General features: G+C 40.8%; 1 protein-coding gene across 1 annotated transcript in view; it reads right to left on the bottom strand.

The window, feature by feature from the left end:
• MICAL3 (microtubule associated monooxygenase, calponin and LIM domain containing 3) overlaps window positions 1–6,171 on the bottom strand; it is a 233,615-nt gene extending 227,444 nt beyond the window's left edge. The window contains exon 1 of the mRNA XM_042468591.1: window positions 6,095–6,171. The gene's annotated coding sequence lies outside the window, so the exon portion shown is untranslated. The remainder of the gene's footprint in view (window positions 1–6,094) is intronic.
• Between the last annotated feature and the right edge of the window lie 4,086 nt (window positions 6,172–10,257).

The following is a 10,257-nucleotide window of genomic DNA, read 5'->3' as shown; positions in this document are numbered from 1 at the left end:
TTAGATGGGTGCAGTCTGGCAGCACTTATATGAGGGGCTGATAGCTCTGGGTTGTATTTCAACTAGAAAACTCTGGCTTCAAGTCCACCTACAGCTAGTCACCATCCTTCATCTTAGCTATGACACAGGAATATTGTGTGGGTAAAATGAGAGAGATACCAGCCTTATATGCTGTCTTCATCCTTTGGATGAAAAGCAGGATAAACATGTAAAAAAAGAAAGAAAGAAAACATATCAAGATGTACGGTCTTATGTTCTTTTCTTATTTAAGGAACACCTCTAGGATTCCCAGTGTTAGGCCTGGACTCTGCAGCTATAGGGGAAATGAATGTGAAGCAACCAGCAAGAACTGCCTCCCCTCTTCCCCCCCCCTTCCATTATTCTCCATCTTTACCTTTTACTCTGCCCAGTCTCCACTTGAAATTTTATGTCATTTTAATTGTTATTGTACACCATTGTTTTTAACCTCTTTTTTAGTTCAATCTCTTTTTAGCGTTTATTATGTTTTTATGACAGGGGGGAGGGATGGGGATCTTTGAGCTTTTAATGCTTTTTTTTCCTTTTAATTGTATCTTGTTTTACTGCTGTAATCCACTTGGATTCCTCGAGATTAATCAGAATATTATTATTGTTGTTGTTGTTGTTGTTTTATGCAGCATGAATGGAAATGCTGAAATCAGCCTCTGGGGTTTTGCTGTAAGTCCCATCACTGTCTCAGGCAAAGTACAGAGTTACTGAAGACAGATAACCTGGTTATGAGCAACCTTATGTGGAATTCCCCCCCCCCACACACACACAAGAGAAGTTTGCCTGAGCCCATCTCTACTTTCAGTATGTAAAGGCATCTTGTAGCATCCTTGAGACTAACTGAAAGAAGACTCACATCTACAAAAGCTGGTGCTACCAGCTTTTTTCTTGCAGTTACGCTCAAAAAGGTGCTACAAGATCTATACTGTTTTTTCCAGACTAACACAGCTATGTCTTTGAATTTCACCATCTCTTCTTTATTTAAATTTTGGATTGTATTCCATGAACATGATTTATACAGGAATTTTAATCTGCTCTGCCATATTCTGCATTCCCCACCATATGTTTTACTTCTTATATTGTAGTAAGCCTCTCCAAAAATGTCAGCTGAAGAGCAACCAACAAATAGCCAAAGAAACAAACATAATGGTGGGGCCGTGGCTCCGATTACCTCCCGAGGCAATTGTAATAACAGCTCCAATTTAGCAAGGTACCTAGAAGTTCCATTGGCTGATCGGTTCATTTCATTAAAGATTTTTCTTTTACAGTCCAAGATATTTATGTGCATATGTATATTTGCTATCAGATTTCTGACTGGGATTGTAATTTAAAGGAATACCTGACCACAACCTTGCATTTGACAAAAGAATGTTAATAGCCTGGGATGTAGCCCAAAGGGAGGCTCAGTGTTAAAAGACTGCTTCTAGATACAAAAATGCTCTTCCTTGGCTGTTGTGAAATGAGAAGGAGGGAGATCGGAGTAAGGAGGGATGAGCATATGCATCCTTTCACCCCGCCCCTATCTAAGGATGACATAATCTAGGTCTGAGCATGAAAAAAGGAACAATAGAACCTAGAGTACTGTGTGTCTGGGAACAAGAGAGAATGAATGAGATGCTGTGAGAAAGCTGAGCAGCCATCTCTGGAAGCATTTTGGGGTTGCTGCTTCTTTTTGGGTGACTTTTGGTAGTGAAATGTTTCAGTTGTTTGACCCCATCCATATTCAACCTGCATATGTGCACGTAAATTCAAATATGACAGCATCCCATAAACTTTCAGTGATCTCCTTCCAGTGGAAACAAACTACAGGTAAGTTCCTTATCCTGGAACATATTGCTTGTGCCAGGCTGCACACAACATAAGATGAACAGTTAAAAGATCATCTTGTCCCCTAGGAACCTGCCTTGCCTCTTTGCTGATCTGTGGAGGTTTCTTTCTGTTTCCATTAAAAGTTGCCTTTGGCTGAAGATGCAGATACATTGTAGAAATAATGAAGTTTGACACCACTTTAAGTGCTGTAGCTCTGTCCTATGGAATCCTGGGATTTGTAGTTTTACAGGGTTTTAGCCTTCTCTGCTAAAGAGTGCTGGTGCCTCACAAAAATAGAAACCCAGGATTCTGTGGGTTGGAGCCATGTCAGTTATAGTGGTGTCAAACTGCATTATTTCTACAGTGTAGATGCACCCTGGGATTCAGGAAGGAACCTTCTTTGTTGGTTATGGCTAGAAAGTCCATGCCAAAGGTGATCTGTCTCACTCTTTCTCAGGTAGTCCTTTGTCAGTATGAAAAGGTATTTCTTATATTAGATTTGTTAGTATGTTTTGGGAGGCATTAATCACATTGAGACGGAAACGTAAATCTCCCTGTTGCATTCATTTTTGAAGGGTTTCACCTGTTGCCTCTTCTCTCATTTGTTGTTGATTGTTTTGCACTTTGTCACTGTTTTGATATGCTGGATTAGATGGTAATCTACTTCAAAGCACCTCACATTACCAGTATTATCAGTTGCAGCAGGTGGCTCCCTTTTTGGCGAAGCAGTGATTCTGAAAGGGGTCTTATTTTGAAGTTAAAGGAACTATCTAGTGTGTTGAACTTATCCTGCAGGATAGGATTCAACATTTGTCATAGCTCCTTTTTAAATCTCATAGCAGAATCACTGCCCCACTAACCTGGAAGCCACCAGCCACCACTGCAGTAAGTCAAATGCATTCTTTGTCATCAAGGAAAGTCACAGCAAAAAGAAGCATGCAGTATAAGTGATAGCTGATGTAGAGGTGGTCCTTAATACAGCATGAGATCAAACCTCTTCTCAGCTCCATTGGGGAAGCCCCTGTATCTTGGCCTGAGTCCTTCCAGATGTGTTTAACTACAACCCCCACAATCTTCACTGGCTGGGCATGATAGCAACTGTGGCCCAGAACATTTGGAGGGACTGGGTTGATGAAGGATGGCCTAACTCATCTACCAGGCAGGATTAGTTGGGGCAATCTCTCAGACTCAGTCTGTGCACTAAGGTCCTTGCAGGAACAGCAAGATACAAAATGTGATTAACAAAAAGAAAAAAGGCTGGAGAATGAGGCAGGAAGAAAAAGGACTGGATTCAATCAGAACTGGCTCTCAAAAGCATCCCTTTGCCTGGATTGCCGAGCAATCATGATAAGATCTAGAGAGAAAGAGAGTTTTAATTTTGCATGTCTGTTTGTTTATATCAACTGGGCTGAACTCACCCGAAGCGACAGCAGAGGATAGTGCTATAGTGGTTTCTGTGGGGATGGGCAAGAAGAACAAATAATTCCTGTCCATTTCTGGTGTCTATTATTCTTCCACACTAGGCCCTGCAGCCATGCCAACACACACACAGACACCTCTTTATGCAGCTTGCACATTGAGGGGGCGGCTTCAGCTCTCGGGTGCTTAGAGAATTTCATCTCGTGACTCCCATTAGCATTGACAGGAGTTATGTGCATACATCTCCCTTCCCTTTTGTCCATGGATCAAGTTGAGCTTGCCAACCCACTGCTTTCCTTGCTGATCCAAAGTCAGCTTTATGTCCAAAAGCCATGGGGTGGTTGGCTGGCAGAGCCTCAAACTCTTTTAGTTCACCCATGACCTGAGTCCTTCTTTGTAGCCAAACTGTCTTTCAAGCAGCAGAGCGCAGTGACCTGCAGCCAAACAGTCTTAATGAGATTACAATGTTGGGTACACACACTGCAAAGCTAAATTCTGATTAAGGAACAGAACAAATCTCAGATTCAGAAAGGGACAATCTGAGCTGAGAAAAATTACTTATCGGGACTGCAAAATCCTTAAACCCTTAGTCAGCATGGTCTCCTGGAAGGTGTAGTACTTTGGAGTGGTTGTTATTGTTTGCAAACTCTGGAGCGAATATAATTGATGTAGCTTGTTCAAGCAGATAAAACAAGAGGCAATTTTAGGGCTGTATTGGTCCGAGGACCTATATAAACATCATATAGCTTAATAATAACCATATGTAACCATATATGGTAGATTGCTGAGACCATCAGGAGAGAAAATAGCATGCAGGCATCCTTCCATCATGGCTGGACCAAGCTTCAGCTGAAAGCACCCTTCCCTCTTGCTACCAACTGCCACTGCTGTGTTCACATTTCATACTTCAATCCATTGTGCTTCCATCCAGTTGTATGACATAATTAATTTTGCAACAAAGGGTCTACTGCAACGGTGGGCAATGTGTGGCCTGCCAGATGTTGCTGGATTGCACCTTCCCTCAACCCTAGCTGGCATAGCCAAGGATGAGGGATCATGGAAGCAGTGTGGGTAAAGGACCACTGTATCTCCCCCTCCCTCAAGAGTCAGCTTATACTGTCCAACCTAGAATTCCCTTGCTATCTTTTTGCCTGGCACTTGTACTGTAAGGCTCTTAAGCCATCCCTCTGCAGCATTTGCCTATATACATATGCACATATCACTGTATATCCACATTTCTTTTCTTTGTGCACATTAAAATAATTGCATGCACTGCTCCTAGAATTGGATGGGATGGAGAAACTTTGGTGTCCTAATATTTGTTCAGCCCAAGTTCCTTTAACCTTCCTGTGCTGCTCTGAACCAACTGCAGCCCTTTGTATTTCAGCTGCTATGAGCTGCTCTATTGTACTGTCGCATGAACTCTTTGATCTCAAAGGGCTGCAACCAAATAAAAGGTGTATGCTTGAACTGGATGTATAAATGCTGGTGCTCAATGCCCTTCTTCTAGTATATACACAGGCAGTGCAAATCCTGACACAAATACTTAGGTCCTAGTACCATTTTGTGTGCCCCAAAACAACTGTGCTTTCATACTGATGGTTCCACAATCGGATATGACTTAAGAATAAGGATCCATAGTGTTTTGTCTTCCCACCCTAAAGGAAGCTAGAGCCTTCCTGTTGCAGGCATGCTTATCCAAAAATAAAGCCCAATGTGTTTGCTGGGATCTACTCCCTCATGAAGCCGAAGTCCTGCACATTCTTACCAGGAAATGAGTCCAATCATACCTATTTATTTATTTTACTTATATCGACCCCCCTTCTCCTTGGAACTTTGAATCCAGGTGGCTTGCAACAAGGCTAAAATACAAACAGGTAAAGTCCCTTTCTCAGCTGCCAGACAAACGTTCAAAGCCCACTTTAACAAATAGCTCTGTGCCTGATGGGTGAAGGGCAACACAGAGAGTAATAGCCTGGTTTCCCTTGGAAGGCTTTTCATAGTATGGATGTAGCCATCTCCCTTCTCTAGCATCCTCACCAGTTACAACTGGTGGGACTGAGAGAAGAACCTCCTTATAGGATCATAAAGCTCAGCCAGGCTTGTGGGGGGGAAATGCTGTCCTTTTGCTAGCCTGGATGCAAGCTATATGAGGTTTACTTCTGAGTAGGCATGTATAGAGTTGCACATGAAGTAAGATATGGGGGCCCTGCTTAAACACTCTGGAATATAAGTCTGATTAAACAATATAGCAATGACTTTTGAATAAGCATGCACAGGATTGCACTGACAGTATTTGTGAAAATATTCCCACTATTATAGTTACCCCTTGTTGAAAATTGGACAATAGGCCCCCAGGGAACAATATCTTTAAATGAATATCAAAGGCATTATGCATATTATGGTCGCACATGTCTATAGTTATGGATATATTTGTCCTTGTGAACATCCCTAGATTGTTATCTCCTTTTTTTAATGCTGAGAATTGTATGCACCTCAGGATAATTATTTCTTTATGAGATTCTTCAATACACATTGATGGGATAGTAGTGGGACAATAACTATTACTGCTAATACTAATAACAGTAATGATAATACTACTAATGATCATTATACTTAATAGTGTAAGCAACCAAGTCTAGAGCTGACCTCTTGCTTTAATTAGCTGACAACAGTGACTGCATACTGACTGAAGAAAATTTGAGTAAATTAGCAAAGCCAACTAACAAAAGGCGTAATTTCCCTTTACCGTTCGCCTCAAGGCACCAACAGTTTAGTTAGAACAAGGCAATAAAAATCTATGCCGGCTTCAACATTTACACAAGGGATGAATACTCACAGAATAAGAAGGCAATGCTGTTTTCCTCTGTTCTTGTTTTCTTGTCAGGGGCTGAAATCCTTGCCAAATAAGCAGAGCACTCACAATTTTAACAGCCTCTGACTTGGTGAAGCTCCAAGAACATACATTCCCTGGATGCTGGCTTTTGGTCTCAAGCTCCTCTGGCCCTGGATAGCATCTCCTTTGGAAAACCTACAGGTACCATTTTTCCTCTCATCCTTGTCGGTGGATGTGAAAGGGGGAGAGGATATTTGGGAGGTGTCCCTCCTCCTCCTTCATAAGCTTTCCACACATCTCATCAGGATCTTAAGAAGATGGTGTGATGATGCAGAAGCAAGCTGCAGTTCGTCACAGTTGTCATGGCAACCAAGATATGGTCCCCTGTGGTACAGTAACGCAGATGCAAAAGGTAGGACACAAAATATTGCTGAACATTTTTGGGGAGGCCACCAGAGATTTTCCCACTGACACACATTTATTGTTTAAAAATCCATTTCTAGGATTTTTCTCCTTTAGCCATCCAGTTTGGTAGGCTTCAGAACCCTACTGTAATTTGCTATGATACAAAAAGTCTGGCTGAATCCCTGCCTTTGTGAGGATTGCAAGCATCTCTGAAGAGAAATCTAAAGCTAACTGGAAGAGCTAGGAATCTCCATCAGAGCAGGAAAAAACCTCTCAATACAGTAAAATGTAGCATAATGCTGCAATCGGATGCACAGTTACTTGGGTGGAAGCCACAGACTAGGTCAAGGCATATGGTACTTTCTAGTAAACATGCTTGGTGTATCAGATTGCAACACTGCATACTAATATGAAGCTCAGGGATTTCCGTATGGGACAGGGGCAAAATGGGGGCATTGCCCCTCCAATAAGAATTTTGCTGCTCCCATTAAATTTTCTTTGTCTCCAATTTCTAGCATTGAAAAACATTCACACCTAGAATACTTATATTTGCTGTGTTTGCATTTTGTGCAGATTGTGCATGCTTCCTTTCTTTGAATGCCTAAACTGTATTTCTAAATATCAGTTCATGCATACTGCAATGCTAGGGGAATGGAAGAAAAATGTAATGAAGGGGTACAGAATTTTTATGAAGGGGCAATACCTTCCTATTGCCTTCCCATAGCTATATCTTCTCATAGGCCCCAGAATGACTTACTGAAAATACATTGAGGATTGAGATGTCATCCTATGTATAGTTGTAAGGCAGGTAGGGGAATATGTAGCCCTCAAGCTGTTGTGGAATTGCAGGTCCCATCATCCCACTATTGGCTATACTGGCTAGAGGGTGTCAGAAGTTACAGTCCGTAACATCCAGGTTCCAGATTTTACTGATTTGCACATCCCTCCTCCCCTTGCCAGGAATTCCCACTTAAAACAATTAGACATTATTTTGAATAAAGATGGGTAGGATCAGACTGAATGTGGAAGAGGGGACTATAGAACTGAAGATGCTTGAGTGATGCAAGTTTTTGTCGTTGTAAGAAAATGACAAACCATGTTTTAGGGGCCATTCATATGTTGTTTTTAGCATGACTATGCAAATAATCTCACATATTCCGGGTTGTTCACAATATGGAACTGCATCCATGCACATCTTTACAAATCCGGTTGCCCACATGTGTCAACACCTGAATAAAGATGGAGTCTATGATGCAAATGTATTTGAAGTACATTCAAGACATGCAGAGTTTCATCCCAGTTTATCCCAGGTATATTCTTATTGGTTATTCACACATCCAAAAATCTGATTCTTTTAGAAAAAACTCATTTTATCCCAGATTAAGTGGGGGGTTTGGCAGCCTCCTGTAATCCGAAGCATTCAAAATGCATGTGAACAAGAAAGATTCAACTCAGATTCTACCTGGATTATTTTCACCATCTGAATAACCTCATAGACTGAAAGGACAATAAGAAAGCAGGGGTAAACCATTGTTCAACTGTGATTTTCAAGGCATAGCATTATGTTTCCAAATTGCATTTTAAAGGCTTCCTTCTCTCTGTAGTCTCATTTTTAGTCCAGAGTTTTTGGAAAGGTATCCAAAAGAGGATACACTTCTCTTTTGTAGCCTTTCAAAATCAAATTTAAGACAATACTTTGGGGAACTATCAGAGTTACCAACATTTCAACAATGCACTGTAGCCATATTCAGATTATATATTCACATTATATAGTTATAGCTCTGCAATTCCTCTTTAACATCCTATGGAATCCTGAAGTTTGTAGTTTGTAAGGTGCTAAGGCTCTCTGGCTGAGAATTCTATATCACTCCCTAAACCACAACTCCCAGGATTCCTCAAGAAGTTGCCCTGGCAGTTAAAATAGAATTGGAGCACTATAATTTTGTAGAGTTAAAGGTTTTTATGGTTACTGGGCCAGCATCCTGCAATGGCACTATGCTGGTGGTTGTACTTTTTCCAGGGTCAGGCAGTAGCAGTGAAGAAAGACAAACCAAACCTACTTGTTTCTAGCAAACTATTTTTCCATCCTCCACTTCCTTTACAGCCATTACATCCACAGACTTTTCCTTTCAGCTGCCTGACAACTATGACCCAACAGATGTTCTTTGCCCACAGTTCACATAAACCATAGGCAGTGATGAAAGATGACTAAAACTGATATCCAAAACCATTTCAAAGGGCACAATTTACCCACCTGTATACTGTGAAAAAAAGATCTGAATAGATTTGATTTACGGTAACTATACAGTACTTTTAAAGGGCTGATTTCAATCCATTCAGCTGGATTAACATTCTGATGAACTGAAAAGCTAGTGTAAGAGTTTTCAGCATTTTGGTTGGCATTGCCTGACTGAATTTTGGAAGTGTATTCAGTGCTCTTTAATCCTCTAAACTATCCTTATTCATAATAATAATAATAATAATAATAATAATAATAATAATAATAATAATATTTATTTGTATACCGCCCTGTGGCGAACCAATCCGGGCGGTTGACAACGGTGGTTATAACAGAGTAAAATATAAAATTAAAAACATTATAATCCCTCCCCTCCTTATAAAAGTATTAAAAAATATGACAGATTAAAAACACAATATCAAAACATAAAATATAGTTAAAACAAACTAAAAACCCTGGTGTCCCTCTGGAGATCCTCAACCATCACTGAAGATGGGGCCACGAGAGGAAAGAGGGGATCAGGGAGCCCAGGCCGGGATGGTTAATCTGGAAAGGCCTGCCGGAAGAGATCCGTCTTGACAGCTTTTTTAAAGCTGTCTAATGATGTCAACTGACGGATCTCATTCGGCAGGTCATTCCAGAGTTTGGGGGCGACAGCAGAAAATGCCCTCTGGGAGGTCGCCGCAAGCCTAGATTTTAGAGGCTGCAGTAAGTTCCTCCCAGCCATTCTTCTAGGAAGCCTTCTCAATTTAGTAATGGGAAACTTTCCCATTATGACTATGACATGAAGAAGAATTACTGTGGACATCGGAGAATGATTAGAGAGCAGCATCTTGGATAGTGAATCAATATTATTCAGTTCCAAGACACTATATATTTATATAGCTCATATATTTTAACACTCAGTGAGAAGTCCGAAGGAATACCTCAACAGCATTGTGGAACTAGTTGAAGAGCAATTTATATCTGGGGTATCATTTATGAATCTATAAATTGCTATCAGATTGTTACTACATATTTGAGGATAAATATTGTCTTCATAACAATCCTGTAAGGTAGGTTAGGCTAGGATAAAATGACTTCGCTAAAGCCATAATGGTTTGAGCTTTATAGTAGTTTGAACACTGAACTATGACTCTGGAGACCAGGATTTGAATTTCTGCTCAGCTATGGAAACCCACTGGGAAGGCAAAAGCAAACCTCCTCTGAACAAAACATGCCAAGATGATCCCATGATAGCTTCACTGTAGAGTTGGCGTAGGTTGGAAATTACTTGAAGGCAAGCAACAACAACAACAAGGCCCCCAGTTGATTTTATAATAAAGAAGAGTGGAATTAGAGGAAGATTTGAAGCCATGTTGCCCCAGTCTCAATCTAATACTCATTCACTAAATCTCTGTTCAGAGGTGTAGTGCAGAGGATGCCTACCATTCAAATGATTGCTGATTAAATCAACACAGCCCATGTTCAAAATCAGTGTGATAAATCAGGTGAGTCTTTCAGCAGGTAGCTGTTGACTGTG

Source organism: Sceloporus undulatus, chromosome 5 (assembly GCF_019175285.1).
Source record: "Sceloporus undulatus isolate JIND9_A2432 ecotype Alabama chromosome 5, SceUnd_v1.1, whole genome shotgun sequence".
In the NCBI taxonomy this organism is placed as follows: Eukaryota; Metazoa; Chordata; class Lepidosauria; order Squamata; family Phrynosomatidae; genus Sceloporus; species Sceloporus undulatus.
This window is presented reverse-complemented; position numbering and strand designations above follow the sequence as displayed.